Genomic DNA, 15,373 nt, shown 5'->3' with positions numbered 1-15,373 from the left:
TACGTTTCTAGTTGATTCGATGTGTATGTCTCAATACCTATCCAACATCTCATGATGTAATTGGATTCATCATAGTCCATTTTCATCCAGAATTGAAAACTCAAATACTTCTTTGTGAAAGAAAGTATTAGCTCGTCATTCTCAATGAGTAGTGAGTTGTAAATTTTTACAAGATGATTGCTCCCACTAAATTCCATGTCTTCATATGATAATTTCCAAACTCCCACTTAATTCCAGATGTTTCGTAATTGACTACTCAATTGAAACATTTCAAGAATTGAGATTTGTTGCTTTGTTTAAGTTATTGAGATAAAACCATATATGTTCCCATCATATCCTTTCAAAATACCTATTTTGAAGTGGTCTCATCTTAACCTTATGGAAAGAGATTTTAATCTCTAACTCATTCATATCATAATGATGCTTAGCAATGTCATTATTTAAATATAAATAATATCTAATACACGTCCTTCAAAATGCCCTTTTCGGAAGGAGGTTTAACCATTTCATTTCATAATGAGGTTAAGTAATGACATTAGCGTGGTTAATACTTAACTTAGCTATTCAGGATATCGGTATATCAATCCTTGCAACTTCTAGTCATAAATCTCATTTATTTTCTAGGATATAACTTTGATTCATTTAGGCTCTTAAGTAAATATCAATATTGAAACTATTGGTCAAAAATTTATCATAAACTAGTCAAAACTCTTGTTAAGACTTTACATTAGTCATTTTCTTCCAAAACTTTCTTTTGGTCTCCTCGTGTAGTTATCTTGAGAAAATATTCTTTTGATTACTTCACTTGGTCTCTTTTGTCATGTAGATCTATTCGAGACCATAGATATCATCTATTGGGCATACTATATAAATAGATATACCTTTATTCAAATCATTCTCCCTTGCGTAGATCTCATTTACACAAGTATTAAGTTGTTATCTAGGTGTTGTGTCCTCATTTTTCTCCCACTCTATCTTTAGAATAAATACACTAGAGATTAAAAGATAGCATATGAGATACAAATAATGATTTTTGAAGTATAATGAGAACTATCTCATAGTTTGACTAATTGTTTTAGATTTTGTAAGTGTACTTGGTGATTAACTTTCCTTTATGAGAGTTCATTAACTCAATATCACTTTGTAAATGATCATACACAAGTCTTTAGTTTGTGGTCATATAATGAATTCCATCATTATAGTTGTCTATTAGATCACTTTAAGTGAATAATCATATGTTTCTATGAGCAAGCATGTAAAGACGAATTTTAGAACAAGGATAAAATGATAAAACGGGTGACTTGGGTTGCAAACCAAGCCACCATTATCCAAAATACAACCAATATCCAAAATACATTTCCATGTCGAACATAGAAATCAAAAGGTTCTAAAATCCAAAACATAATTAAAATAAGACAATAAAAAGCGAAGCTTCATGGAAGCTATTCCTAGCTTCTCGATGGTTTCTCAAGCTTGCTTTTCTTTTCCCTTGTCCTTTCTTGGTGGAGGCCCTATTTACAATAAAAAGGGGATACATTATCACAACTTTGTATCACAATACCATAGTTGAATTAGAAACATAAAAGAAAGGATAGTCATTTACCTACTGGAGTGATCTTTCCAGCCTTAATATCACCAAGGTATTTGGAATAATTTCTTTTCCAATGTCCAACACCAGTACAATAATGGCATTTACAAGAGGACCCTTCTTGATTTTGGAAGTGCTAGCTTCATAAGTCTTAGCTTTGGTGAAAGTGGGAGCTTGCTTCTTACCTTTCTTCCCATTCTTTTTGAACTTTCCCTTACTCTTGGTGCTTATGTTAAGCACATCCTTAGGTGGGTTGACATTTAACCCCATGTCTCTCTCGGCTTGCACAAGTAGCTTGTGCAATTCTTCAAGAGACACGTCCTTGTCTTGCATGTTAAAATTCATCCGGAATTGAACATACGCTTTGACCTTGGATAAGGAGTGTAGAATCCTATCTACAAAAAGTTCTTTGGGGATTTAAATCTTTTGAATTTTCAAGGTCTCGACTAGCTCCATTAATTTGAGCATATGAGGGCTAACCTTTTGGCCCTCTTTGAAGGCGAGATCAAAGAATGCCGCGGCCGCCTCATATTGGACGATCCGCGAAGTTTGTGAAAACATTGTCACAAGCTTGGAGTAGATTTCATTAGCGGTGCCCATTTTAAAGGCTCTCCTTTGGAGATCCGCCTCCATCGCAAAGATCAACACATTTTTCATTGCGGCGGACTCCTTATGGTAAGCCTCATATGCTTCCCTAGTGGTGGCGGTCGACCTAGTATTAGGTTCGGGTGGAGAGGCCTCGGTGAGGTAACGAAGCTTGTCGTCACCTTGGGCGGCTAATTTGAGTTGGGCATCCCAATCGGAGAAATTTGACCCATTCTTTTCATGTTTACATCGATCCATGAAGGATCGGAGCCATGAAGTATTAGTGAGAGGCGTGGCGTTGGTGTTTGGATTTGCCATTTGTTATGAGAAATAAGAGCGGTCTACAAAACAAAATATAGAAGGAGTAAAACAAATGTCGTTTTAATAATAATACTCGTAAAATAAATTTAAACAAGTTTTATTGCATTTATCTAGTGACCTCTACCCAACTTGATAAATGACTTCAAGACCCAAATTCATATCAATTTAGGGCACGGTGTGCCGAAATACCCTTTATTAATATAACTCGGTGGATTAACCTTTTAATCGATTCTACTTTTAGAACTCTTGGTCGATAAAATTTACATTAATATTTATCTCTAGCCCGAAACACATCCAGAAATCGTCGTGAATACTTTCGTTGAGTTCAACCCAAATTTCGAATAAATGTGTCCATGATCCAAACTCATATAATCTTAGGGCACGGTGTGCCGAAATACCCCTCATTAACATAAATTCGGTGGATAGACATTTATCACCCACTTCCCCTACGTAACAAGGTTTGTACCTCGGTAGGGCCGAGTGCACTCCCTCGCGAAATAGGTTTTCATGGTTTCTACTATTTGGTAAGGTTATGTCTCAAATGATTGTTTTAGCGAGAGGTCATGTCAATATATTATCTATCACGTTTTAAGTGAACTAAAAGCGGTGAACTACGATAATTTTAATTGACACGGTCGATATACTCGATTAAAATGACAATGCATGTTTTAGTTATGGCGATTTAGCGATGGATGCAACATATAAATAAAATGCAAAACATAAAATAAATCCTAGTATGGCCTTCTTAAAATAGAAAATCTAATTAACTATTACATATTCGGAAACCAACTCCATTGGTCCCTTGAACTTCGGTTTTGGCACGCGTCTCGAGGTAACACCGTCTCTATGTATCGCCTTCTTGAGTGACACCGTCTTCAAGGAACTCCGGAATAAATAAATTACATAACAAATTACATAATTTCCTATTATACATTTGTAATTAAAATAAAATAAATCAATTAAATTACAAAACGGTGATACGAGATCACAATAAATTACAACCGAATCGATATTCCCATACATTTCGGGTAATACCAATTAAAACTAAGGTCATACTAAGTAAAAATTACATAAAATAAAATTATGACAATCATAAATAAAATGCAGCATTATAATATGTATGAACATGCCCAATTTTATGTTAAATCGCCTTTAAGTAGCTAATATCATATATTTAACGGTTTTTACGGATTTGCGTGATTCAACCTTTTAAAATCACAATAAAATACATAAATTCATATTTATGCACAAGTTAATTACCCTAACCTTCTTAGGACTCAAAATTAGTCTCCACTAACTATTTGACCATAATTAACTCATATTTCTTAAAACTGTTCATTAATGGTCCAAAAAAATATAATAAAATGCTATAAACTTCAAATAAATCACAAAAATTCCAAATAAATTCAAAATTTTAAATTTAAACTTATGAACATTCTGGAAAAATACCATGACACTCATAATGTTCAAAAAACTTAGGTTAAAAGTTCGTAAAATTATCGTAAAAACTATGTTGCGGTTTATCGGATTTATCAATAAAAATCATAAAAACATGAGAAACATTATATTCACCAAATTTTCAATTTTAGATATGAAAAAGATAATAAAATGCAACATGTAACGTTTTTTCTTAGTCATGGGGTATGTTTTAGCAATTATTCACTAATTAAGTCACTATTTATGCTATTTTTCATCAAAAATCCATAAATCATGCATAAAGACTTCAATATAGCCTATTATTTTATACACATCTTATAAAATTGCATGTGAGAACATACTAAATTTCTATGACCAAATTATAAATTTATCTCATATTAACCTATTTTTCATTTAAATCCGATTTTTATCATGAAAAATCCATATTTCGAGCATAAAAACTCCAAAAATTATGAACATTTACAGGTCATCTAAAAATAAAACATGTGATAACATATCCAAAAATCACTGGAAAATTCGAAGTTTAGCTAATTTTAGTCCGAAAATGACATTTTAATCATAAAATCACATTTTTAATGCCATTATTATATAAGATGAACAATAAAAATCCATAAATTAACCAAAATATCCTAAAAACATTTTAGGACCAGAAACTTCAACATGCATAATTTATTTCGTGATATTTCATAATAACACAAATTTACAAGTTTTATATGTTAATCGTATAACTCGGAAAAACTATAACCGATTTGCATGCAAACAACCAAGGCTCTTGATACCGCTTGTTAGAAATCTATATCTCTTTACTCAACATATTCATATATGTTTTATTTCAATTTAGTCATAAAATTTAAAGATGGTCTTATGCATGCAAATTATAAGTAAAATAAGGAAGAAATCTTCATTCTTACATTGAGGATTTCGGTTTATTTGGGTACAAGAGAGTTCTCCTACTCTCTTGTTCTTGAGCTCTCCTTAATGGATGAACAAGGATTCAAGAAGAGAATCCCTCCCAAGGTTTTATACCCAAGATAACAACTTAATAAAATTAATATTATTATTACTAGAATAATACTAATTTTTGTATAAAAATTGACCCAAAAATATTATTTGGTCTCTCTATGTTTCGGTTAAGAGAGAGGGAGGAGGAGGAAGATTTTATCTTTCTAAAACTCTAATTTTAGATGAATGAATGGAATAATACACTAGTGAATATCATAGTGTATATTAGGTAAAATTAGAAGAAAAACCCATGGTTTTTCTCCTCTCAAAAACCGGGTAGAAGGGGAGGTTTTTATGCCCAATGCATGATCAAAGTGCTCTTCACAATAACCACTAGGTTTGCATGGCTAGGTTTAGGCAAATGATTATGTTCACCACTTACTTAATCAACATAATATTCTCCTAACATCACCCTTAATTTCGGTCATATGGAGATAAAATGGGTTCCATTTTATCTTTGTCAAATTGTCAATTTGTCATATGTCACATGTCACATGTCACATAAAATTGATATGTATTTTTAACATATTAAAAATCAACGTATTAATAAAAATACGTCATATACAAAATCGACTTAGTAATTCATAATTACTTGTACCAAAATATTTTACCAATTATAAATCACAATATCTTGTATTTATAATAATTTATTCATTCAAATGCAATTGTTTCCTTAAACAATAATTTCATCTAAGTAATTAAAACAATTCGATTACTTAGACCGTATCTTATTTAATCAAATTACAATGAGACACGTAAATATTACTTCCAAAATCGTCCGTCAATTTTAAGTAATTTAATTAACCCGTAAATACGATCAATTAAATGATCAATTAAGAGTGTTACCCTTTAGGTATGACCTAAGGGGATCAACTGATCACCACCGTCGCACGACAGTAATGTCAAACTCTAGTAAGCCAATCATTACCGATATGTGTGGACCAGTTGACAGTAAAATATTACTTCCCAATTGTATTCTTTAAAATGAGACTTAAACATGTGATCATCATGATCAACAGTTGTGATCGCATTATTGTCGGAGGACACATATTCCAACAGAGGATGCTTCCGTAGAGGAGGGGAGGCGGCTGACGCGGCCGACTTGTCCTTTTCATTGTGACTCATAGGCTGGATGGCTGATGATTGGGTGTCAACACCGAGGTGATGCGCCGCATCGTGGTTCTTGGCCTCCTTATCATCCAAAGTCTGCCAGACACTGTATTTATTTTTGTCGTGGAGCAGGAGCGAGGTGTTACCGTCATGGTAACCACCTCTGCATCCGTTGTTGCTCCTCTGTTTCCCGTGTTGCTCCTTTTCTTTTCCGATTGAAAGGATAGGGAGTGCTTAGTTCGGTAGGTGGCAAATAGCCCCCAGTTTGTTATTTTAGACCCGTGTCTGTATGATAGATGTCTGTACTAGCTCCTCTTTGTATGGTCAGTTGTTTGTATCAAACTTGTGTCGATGAATTTTGCGTGAGGCGGTTTGTATATATGTGTTTTTGGATCGTGGTTTATTTGTGATTTTTGCCTTTTTGTGTTGTGTTTCGGAGGAGCGTTGTCGGCTGTCGGTTCCCTTTTTTATTCGCACTAGTTCATGCATCGTTAGTGTAAAAAACAGGCAACAGGTAGCACGTGTGCATAAACGTGAACACGTAACAAGCATTTGATTGAAAACAAAAATTAACCACGATGACTCTAAGTTAAAATTGAAATTTGAAATGATATTTTGAAAATTCTGCGACAAGTCGTCACGTTTGGACTTCTCAAAAAGAAATGATTTTAAAATTGAGCAATTAACTCGTGTCTTGAATTAAATTGCATCGAAATTTTTGAAATTGATTTGTGATTCGAAAAATTCAAACTCAAACCGTCATGGGTGAATTTAAAAATAGATTTTTTTTTTTTGCGAGTGTATTTGGTTTTTGATTTTTGTGAGATCAAGACTCAATTTTGTGAGTGCGTGAAATTTTGAGGAAAACTGATTTCGTGTTATCAAATTTCTTTTCTTTATTTTTGCTGGGAAAAGAGCGAAAAAGCGAAAAATTTTCGGAATTTTGATTGACATGGAAACGATCCGTCGCAGATCGAGGCGACTAGCCCTTCCCCCTTAAAAAAAAGAAAGAAAAATCCGTATGTTTAAAGCTGCGTCATGGAAACCGTGTCGCATTTCGTAAAACGCGAAAACAAGGAAATGTGAGTGTGAGGAAACACAAAACGTCCTGGACCGTCCCGAATAGGCACGAGCATTCCGGTGGGAGGTTTGAGGTGTCAGGAGAAAACACAACTTGAAAGGGACAATTCAAGGTAGGAATCCTGAGAACAGGCCCAAAGGGGCGCGAGCAGCTTGACGATAGAAATCAACCTCCCTTTTTTCGGAAAAAAGGCGCTGATTGTTTTGTATAAATAGGGATGTTTGTGCTTCATTGTTTCATCATCCGAAACACGAAAAACATCTCTACAAAACCTTTCTTCTTCCTCCAAAAATATTCATGGATGCCTTTGAGAATGCGTTGCGACAATGGTGCTTCGTCAAGTCAACGTGCAACCCTCATTTCTTGAAGCATGCTCTCGGTTTTGGGATTCGAAACATCATGTTTTCGTTTTCCCGAAAGGCGAAATTTGTCCTCTTGCCGAAGAAGTCGGTGCCATTGGTGGGTGGCCGGGTTGTGTTCCGGTGCTTCCTCCGACTCGGTTGTGTTATAAGGAGAAATTCCGTTCAATGTTAGGCTTGTCAACGAGCCAAGTCAATTTCCTCCTTGCTCCTCATGGTGTGGATATGTTGGCTCTTATCAACATTTTCTCAAACCGATTGGATGCTAATTTTTCGGAGGTGGCTAGGAGAAGGGCTCTTGCCTTTTGCCTTGTCCATGTATACCTCTTTGTTGATGCTTTGAAGAAGGAGGGGCCAAAATGCTATGGTAGCATGACCCTCGTGCATGTTGTTGAGCAAATTGAGCATGGTAGAGATCCATCATGGTTGGTGCTTGGCGAGATCATCCAAGCTTTGGACAAGAAGGGCTCTTGCGGAGAAGCTCCCTCGTTTGGATCTCCAAGGATCCTCTAAGTGTGGCTATTGGAGAGGCTAAGGTATGTAGAGCCTCCGGTTGATTCTTCCTCTTATTCTTTCCGTCACCTTACCATGAGGAAGAAGTTGTACTCGGATAGTTTTGCTTCCACCGAGGCCTATTGGGCTGCGAGATTGGCAGAGGAGGATGGTCCTCATATCCGTTGGGTGGTGCCATGGTGGCACTTGAGGTCCTTCACGGGGTTGCCCGCTTCGGGTGCTAGTCCTCGTTCCTTAATGGTGGTGGGTTTGAAGGTTGCTTCCTTCATTTATCCTGAAAGGCTCATGAGGCAAATGGGGCGTCAACAGAAGGTGCCCGCTCAAGATACCCTTGTTCAAGAGAATGTTTTCCGGAACTCCGAGCTTGTGGAAGTCTTCGAAAGATGGTGGGCCACTCGGCCGCTTTGGGAAGTACCGCACCCCGTTGCAACAACATGGGTGACTCTTGCTTATGTCAAGTGGTCAAGGGCTCCAACCTTGGAGGAGAGGTCCAAATCTCGTAAGGACGAGGTTGTTGACTTGAAGTATCGAGAGGTTGGCAAGGGCAACCGTGCCTTCTTTGAGGACTATGTTGATGAAGCTAGCCCGGATGTGATGAGGCCACCAAAGAGGAGAAGCTCGGGTCCCAAAGATATGGTGGGCCGTGTATGGGCTCGTTTTGGGCCGAACATGGGGTCTTGCAAGAGACCGGGGGCCGTTGCCGTTGTAGATCCGTTGAGGATCCGTTCCGAAGAGGAATTTAAATCTAGGCGGGCCAATAAGAAGAACAAGGGGAAGATGTACCCCAAGGGAAAAGGCAATGGTACAATGGAAGAGTGAAGACCTCCATTACCCATTTTATTATTATGTTGTATTAGTGTTGTGAGTTTTTATTATGTTGTACAAGCTATGTATTGTGTGTTTTATGCTAGTTTTATTATGTGAGGTGCTTTAGTCGACACCTTAGCTTTGACAAGTTGTAGACTTGCCGAGCTTTATTTGTTGTTGAATTTGTAATCCCTCCCATTATTAATCAAATAAGAGGATTGCTTGTGTCAAAATTGTGAACGCTTGTTTCTTCCATCCATTTCGTAAAGGTAATTCGGTTTGAATCATCCTAAACATTGCACTCGGGAGGTGAATTTTTGTAGGAAGGGAGAAAGGCTTCTTTTTTGTATTTTTGTGGGAAAGCGAATGTTTTTCCCATTCCTTTTTTTTTTGAAAGGTTGATAAGGGTGATGTTTTGTATGTGGGTAAACATAAAGGAATGTTGTTGTTTTTTTATGGGGATGGTTGTATCCTTCCTGTGTAGGAAAGGATTGCCTACGTATCCACCTAAAGAGGTGAAATCAAACCATGATCGTAGTTCGAAATGTTTTGTAAATTTTGATTGGGTTTTGTGGTTGTATCCCTCATGTATAAGAAGGATTGCCTACGTATCCACCTAAAAGGTGAAATCAAACCATGATCGTAGTTCGAAATGTTTTGTAAATTTTGATTGGGTTTTGTGGTTGTATCCCTCATGTATAAGAATGACTGCCTACGTCTCCACCTAAAAAGGTGAAATGAAACCATGCTCGTAGTTCAGAGGGTTTTTTGTTTGAGTGCAAATGGATGTTGCCTTTGACAGATCAAAGGGCATTCGAAACGGGTAAGGTGCCGCAACTTAGACTCGATAAAACATGCAATTTCAAATCAGAACACGTTGAGGAACTTGACTTGAAAGGGTTAAGGTGGTCGCTAGCTGTAAAACTAGGGCGAGGTCGTTGGTTACTACGGTTCAAGGTTAGTATTTTTTGAGTTGGTCTAGGTTGGTCGGGTTTGTAAAATCCTCCCCGTCTAGGTCACTCAGTTTCACTGCGCCCCCCGAAATTATTTTCTTGACCAGGTATGGCCCGGTCCAGTAAGGTTTGAACTTCCCCCTCGGATCGACGGGTAACGGTGCTCGAACCGACTTGAGGACCAAGGCGCCTTCCTTGATGTTCCTGGGTTTAACCTTCTTGTTGAATGCCCGTTGTATACGTCGTTGGTATAGCTGGACGTTATGTAGGGCATTAAGCCGCCGCTCGTCTAGAAGTGTGAGTTGTTCACACCTTCGACGGGTCCATTCCGCCTCAGGAACTTGACTCTCCAGTAGGATGCGTATAGATGGGACCTCTAACTCTACCGGTTGAACCGCCTCCAAGCCATATGCTAGGTAGAAGGGTGTGGTGCCTGTCGGTGTTCGAATGGAGGTTCGGTATCCCCAGAGTGCGAATGGGAGTTTGCTCGGCCAATCGCGGTAGTTGTCTTGCATTTTCTTGATAATGGTGACAAGAGTTTTGTTTGCTGCCTCCACTGCTCCGTTGGTTTGGGGACGGTAGGGGGATGATCGATGTCGTTTGATCTTGTATTTGTCCAGCAAGGCTTGTGTTTCCGCCCGGAAGTGAGAGCCTTGATCGCTGATGATTTCATGGGGTACCCCATATCTGTAGATGATGTTGTTTTGGATGAACTTGGCCACTTGTTTGGCGGTCAAGACTGCATATGACTGCGCTTCTACCCATTTGGTGAAATAATCGATGGCGACGAGGACGAAGCAATGCCCCTTAGTGCCTATCGGGTTGACTTTTCCGATGATGTCGATGCCCCAGGTTGAGAAAGGCCAGGGTGATGTCATAGTGTATAAAAGGGATGGTGGTATATGTTGTATGTTGGCGAATATTTGGCAATTGTGGCAATGTTTGACGTAGTTACGGCAATCGGCTTCCATGGTGGTCCAATAGTAGCCTAGCCACATGATCTTTCTGGTCAGCATCATTGCGCCCATGTGAGGGCCACATTCTCCGTCGTGAACCTCTTCCATGACTTTTTTGGCTTTGTGATGGTCAATGCAAAGGAGGAGAATCCCTTGGGGTGTTCTTTTGTATAATTGGTCTTGGTTTATCACGAATTGTGATGCAAGTAAAAGGATGGCTCTTTGTCCTCCTTGATCAGAGTTAGGAGGGAATTCATTTTTGGTTTGTAGTTGAGGATGGCTTGGTACCAGGGTTTGACATGGTTTTCCACGTCGTTGTTAATGGCACATATGTGAGCTGGCTTGCTCCTTCTCTCGACACATAGGGGCATCGATGTCATGTCGTCAGGTATGTTGACGAGCGCGGCAAGTTTTGCCAGGGCATCAGCAAATTGATTTTCCTCTTGTGGCAAGTGGAAGTAGTCGACTTGGTCGAAGAACTCGGCCTCTTGATTGATTTTCGCTCGGTAGGGAGCTAAGCTGTCACTTCGGATTTTCCATGATCCGGACACCTGATTGATTATGAGTGAGGAATCGCCGTGGACTCTCAGTCTCTTGATGCCGAGTGTTATGGCTGCTTGTAGGCCGATGAGGCATGCTTCATATTCGGCGGCATTGTTGGTGACGGCGAAGTCTAGTTTGACCGAGATCGAACATGTTCTCCCTCCGGCGATATCAGAAGGATTCCTACCATGAAGCCTCTCAGATTGGATGCACCATCGAAGTATAGGTCCCATGCGTCGGTGTCAGCACAAAGGATGTCCTCATCAGAAAGTGACCATGTGTCTGTCGTTGGATCCTCGTTGATGGGATTCTCCGCCAGGAAATCAGCGACTGCCCTTCCTTTGATAACCTTGAGGGGTACGAACTTGAGATCAAACTCGGACAGCATGAGTGTCCATCTAGACAGCCTTTCGTTTAGGACGGGTTTTTCGAAGATGTATTTGACCGGGTCCATCTTAGAATAGATGTGAACCGTGTAGCCGAGCATGTAATGTCGCAGCTTCTTTGTTGACCATACTAGGGCAAGGCATGTCTTTTCTTGTTGGGTGTACCTCGCCTCATACTCCATGAATTTCTTGCTGATGTAGTAGATGGCTCGTTGTTCACCGTTGACTGTTTGCGCTAGCATTGCTCCCATGGCTGTGTCGGTGACAGTCAGGTACAGGGATAAAGGAATCCCTTGTTGCGGTGGCATGAAGACAGGTGGTTTAGATAGGATTTCCTTTATCTTGTCGAAGGCCTTTTGACAGTCGTCGTCCCAATCGGTGTGATCGGAGACGCGAAGTTTCTTGAATATTGGCTCCCAAATCATGGTGAGCTTGGCTATGAAGCGGCTGATGTATTGAACCTGACCGAGAAATCCCCAAAATATCCTTCTCGTTCTTAGGCCGAGGCATTTGCTGAATGGCTTTGATTTTGGTTAGATCAATCTCAATGCCTCTTTTACTGACGACATGTCCCAAGAGTTTTTCGGAGGTGACCCCGAATGCACATTTCTGAGGATTTAGTCTCATGTTATATTTCCGCAGCTGAGCGAAGAATTTCCGAAGGGCGTTGATGTGGTCATCTCGTTCTCTTGACTTGACAAACATATCATCGACATATACCTCTACCTCCTTGTGCATCATATCATGTAGAAGAGTGGTAGCGGTTCTTTGATAGGTTGCTCCGGCCTTAATGAGACCGAAAGGTATGACCGTATAGCAATATGTACTCCATTGTGTAGTGAATGCAGTCTTGTGCATGTCTTCCTCAGCCATTTTGATCTGGTTGTACCCAGCATACCCGTACATGGATGATAGGAGGGCGTGCTCGGCGGTATTTTCCACCAGAATGTCAACATGTGGCAAAGGGAAGTCGTCCTTTGGACTCGCCTTGCTCAGATCCCTGAAGTCGACGCAAACCCGAATTCTCCCGTCTTTCTTTGGTATAGGAACAATGTTGGCCACCCAGTCAGAATACTCAGACACTTTGATGAAACCAGCCTTGAACTGTTTATCCACTTCTTCTTTGATTTTTAGGGCCCACTCTTGGATTATTCGGCGCAGCTTTTGCTTCACGGGTTTAGTTCCGGGCTTAATGGGTATCATGTGCTCAGCAATTTCTCTGTCAATCCCAGGCATAGCTCTGTAGGACCAGGCGAATACGTCCTTGTATTCGTGTAGGAAGTCAATGAATTGTTGTCTTTCCGAGGGGTCAAGGGTTGTCCCTATCCTAAGTTCTTGAGGTGTGTTGTCGGTTCCTACGTTAATAGGTTCGGTCTCCTCAATGATGGGGGTCCTGGTTGCCCGTTTGTCAAGTTCTTTGGCTAAGTGAGGTGGGTAGTCTCTCAAGTCAAATTCCCCATAGTCATTCAGAATTGCATTGCAGTTAAATTGAGATGAGTAATAAGCAAACTTAGCATTCATTAAGTTAACTCGAGCGAAAAGCTCGGACAGGACAGACATCTCATGGTCGGTCAGAGGCGACACAGCAGAGAAGCTGGCCCGTGGAACAGGCTCCAGGTTGTCACCTTCCATGGGAGTGGGGACGACGTTAGTTGACTTGGCCTCTGAAGCAGCCGCAAGCTTGTGATAAAACAGCGGGAAGGGGACCTTGACTGGGACATCAAGAGTGCTAGGAGCTAAGACAGACTCTGACTCTGACTCCGACTTCGACTCAGATTCTTCTTCACTTCCCTCTTTGAACATCGGGCCTTCTCCAGTTGTGATCTTGAGAACGCGGCCTTGGCGATCGGTCCACTTGACAGTTTTCCTCCAGCCTTGTGTAGCCTTCTCCGGGTCAGTATCGGAGATCAAGGCGGTGGGGTCAAACGGGTTGTCCCTTAGAGCAATGTTGATGATGTCCTCATAGTCGAGGTGCTTGATGTTATCTTCCCCAAAGAGGTGAGTGATAGCTTGTCCGTTGAGGCATGGGAACGACTTAGACTCGGTTGATGCAGCTTCGGTGTTGTTGGGGATGAAGTAGCAGTCCTGGACGACTTCTACACCCGGGTACCTGACCTTGGCCACAGAGTCATAGATCGGCTCCGGAAAGCTGTGGTAGAGCTCAGACTCTCCCTCGGGGACAATGTATCCATTGAGGGTCAGATGATAAGGACGGAGGATAACTCCGTGCTTCTTGCGCTTCCGAATTAGGAGGTTCATCTCCTAGATATCTTCATCGGTAGGTTCATAGCCCAGCCCGAAGGGGATATTGGGGACCTTAGCCTGTTTCAAGGGAGGTAAGGTGCTATTTAGCGGATTGAGGGGTAAACCCGGGAAATAACCCTAGCGCATCAGAATGCGGTTGACCGTGAGGTTGGCAAACGGGTCACAATCAAAGGTTGCTGATTCATCAGTTAGGGTATTCACAGCTTAAAATCCCCACATCTCGTTGTCGTCCTCCTCGATGGCTTGGGAGGTATTCCTTTTTTTCATGACGGCTTTGATCGGGGAAGCAGGAATCGTGATCGTTTTCCCGTTAAATGGGACCCTGATTTTCTGATGAAGGGTGGAGGTAATCGCCTTGACGGCGTGGATCCAGGGACGTCCCAGAAGCATGTTGAAGGAGGCGTCGATGTCGACTAACTGAAAACTGGCTTGCCTTTCCAGTGGTCCGGTTGCAACGGTTATGGTCGGTGATTTGTTCCCCTACCTTCACTTTGGTCATGTCCCAAAGTTCCACAATTTTCACATATCCCACTTGGGATTGATGAAGATGCCACCATGGCATTGACATGATGCTTTGGTGATTTTGAGGCTTCTTCAAGCTTAGCCATAGCTTTCTCAAACTTCAAGTTGATGGTATCAATATGAGCACTAAGTTGAGCACCCAATTGAGTAATAGAGTCCACTTCATGCTTTCCTCCTCTAGTAGCCTTGCGAGGTCTACTATATTGTGAATTATGGACCGCCATTTCCTCAATCTTGTTCCAAGTTTGATTATCGTTAACTTCGGTGAACATACCATTTGATCCCATGTTTAGAATGTTTCTTGAGTCTTCATAAAGACCATTCCAAAATTGTTGTACCAAGAACCACTCGCTAAGTCCATGATGAGGACATGAGCGACAAATTCCTTTGAATCGCTCCCAAGCTTCATACAAAGATTCTTCGTCCCTTTGCTTAAAACTCGTAATTTGAGCTCTTAGCATGTTAGTCTTTTCCGGAGGGTAGAATTTTTTGTAGAAAGCTAGAGCCAACTTCTTCCAAGAGTCAATTCCAAGAGTAGCCTTATCAAGGCTTTTCAACCATTGTTTCGCGGTGCCAATTAGAGAAAAAGGAAATAAGACCCATCGAATTTGGTCTTGAGTCACTCCGGTTTGTGAAATCGCATCACAATAGTCACAAAAAGTCTCCATGTGGGAATGAGGGTCTTCACTAGGCATCCCCCCAAATTGGCTTCTTTTGACTAATTGGATAAATGCGGATTTTGCATTAAAATTTCCGGTTAAGTGTTGTGGTGTGGGAGTACCATTGGGTAGGTTCTCCTCGGTTGGTACGGAATGTGATGAAAACTTAGGCATTGTGGGTTGATTGTGTGATTGATTTTGTGTTGGGTTCTCCTCACCTTCTCTTGCAAAAGGGTTGATGAATTCAATAGTGTTTGGTTAAATATCTACAACCTCACCAATACCT

General features: G+C 40.5%; 1 non-coding gene across 1 annotated transcript; it reads left to right on the top strand.

Annotated features, from left to right (window-relative positions):
• Positions 1–14,782: 14,782 nt before the first annotated feature.
• Positions 14,783–14,889, top strand: LOC141654349 (small nucleolar RNA R71). The gene has a single exon (XR_012547909.1). It is a non-coding gene; the product is annotated as a small nucleolar RNA R71 (small nucleolar RNA).
• Positions 14,890–15,373: the final 484 nt, after the last annotated feature.

Source organism: Silene latifolia, chromosome 4 (genome assembly GCF_048544455.1).
Source record: "Silene latifolia isolate original U9 population chromosome 4, ASM4854445v1, whole genome shotgun sequence".
Lineage (NCBI taxonomy): Eukaryota > Viridiplantae > Streptophyta > Magnoliopsida > Caryophyllales > Caryophyllaceae > Silene > Silene latifolia.
This window is presented reverse-complemented; position numbering and strand designations above follow the sequence as displayed.